We start from the raw sequence: 1,791 nt of genomic DNA, 5'->3' as shown, positions 1-1,791 counted from the left end.
GGATTGTATACCAATGAAGGAATTTTACTTTTCAAAGAGAGGAGCGAACTTGGGGGCGTGGGGCAGGCAGGGAGAAAAGTGCGACAATGAATGAATGGAAATCCAAAATCTCTGTAAATTTTTATTAAAATTAATGAAAAAAACTAACAAAGGAAGAAAAGACACAAATAATCTGAATAAGAGATGAAAGGAGCACTGTCACAACAAAACTGACTGAAATAAAAAGGTTAATGGAAAAAAGAGATCGGAGGAAGATGCATTAACGATCTGCATTATGCAAAATGACACCACTTTGCTCACTGAAAGTGAGGAGTATTTAAAGCACTTGTTGCAGAATATCAAAGAATACAAAATTTATTGTGGATTGCATCTTAACATCAAGAAAACAAAACTTCTTACCACTGGACCAATAGGCAACATCATGATAGATGGAGAAAATATTGAAACCGTCAACAGCCTCATCCTACATGGATACACAGTCAACACCCTTGAAACCAGCAGTCAGGAAATCAAGAGATGTATTGCACGGGGAAAGTCTGAAGTCAGAGACTATATTATTGAGGAGTAATGATGTCAGTCTGAGGTCTAAGGTGTGTCTGATGCAGGCCTTGGTCTTTCCAATCACTTGCTATGCATCTAAGCTCTGGATAATGAATAAGGATGACAGAAGAAAAATTGATGCCTTTGAGCTGTGGTGTTGAAGAACAGTACTGAATATCCCATGGACTGCCAAAAGAACTAATAGGTCTTGGACAAAGTGCAGCCAGCTCCTTAGGCAAAGATGATAAAGCTTCACCTCCCATACTTCAGACACATTGATGGGAGGGGGCTATTCCTTGGAGAGGGACATGATGCTCAGAAACGTGGAGGGTCAGTGAAGGAGAGGAAGACCCTCAACCAAATGGATTGACACAGTAATTCCAGTATGTCAGGAAGTCTGAGGATGGCCCAGGATAGGTAGGGTTTAACATCTTGAGGTTCATTAAGGCATCCTGGTGATGCAGTGGTAAGAACTCCACTGTTAAACTAAAAAGATTGAGTGATTTGAGGGAAAAGTGTACCCAGTGTAACTAAGGGGAAAGATTGCGCCTCTCTCTCCTGCAGAGCAGATGGTAGATTGAAACAGCTGACGTTTTGGTTATCAATGTTACATGTATCACACTCCAACACCAGAGCTCTTTGAATCTGGTCTGAAAAACAATGTATTAGAATTTCATAAATAAGCTAGTATAATAATAAATAAGGTAAAAAAAAGTGTTGGATTAAATCATCTGCTCATAACAACCAAAACACACACACACACACACACAAAGAGAAAGTGAGAGAGAGAAAGAACTTAAGTATTATTGGGGAGGGGGGAGGTGTATTATTAGAATAAAGCACTGACAAAATAGCCAAGAACTACCACAGGAGAAAATAACTTTGTAGTATGGGAATATGGAGGATGTTTTTGCCCTAAGAACATCTACTAGAGGAGTTAATCTTCATTTTACAGTCTTTCAGGCCAATCAGAATTTAAATCAAACCTCAATCTCCACAAAATAAGAATCCAATTGGAGACTTTACTCATTAACAAGTCTAGAGCCCTCATACCCAGAGCTCCACATTCAGGACAGGAGAGAATCATGCATAAACTATTCATGCATAGTCTTATAACGTAAGTTTAAGGATCATGGATGGTCCTAGTAACCTCAGGTCTTCATTGTAGACCACAGTTAATTACACACATTCATATTCATTGCCTCTCTCTCTCTCTCTCTCTCTCTCTCTCTCTCTCTCTCTCTCTCTCTC

The sequence above is a fragment of the Elephantulus edwardii genome, unplaced genomic scaffold, assembly GCF_000299155.1.
Source record: "Elephantulus edwardii isolate Elephantulus edwardi_28Jun2011 unplaced genomic scaffold, EleEdw1.0 scaffold00078, whole genome shotgun sequence".
Lineage (NCBI taxonomy): Eukaryota > Metazoa > Chordata > Mammalia > Macroscelidea > Macroscelididae > Elephantulus > Elephantulus edwardii.
The sequence above is the reverse complement of the archived record's forward strand: the minus strand, read 5'-3'. Positions refer to the sequence as shown.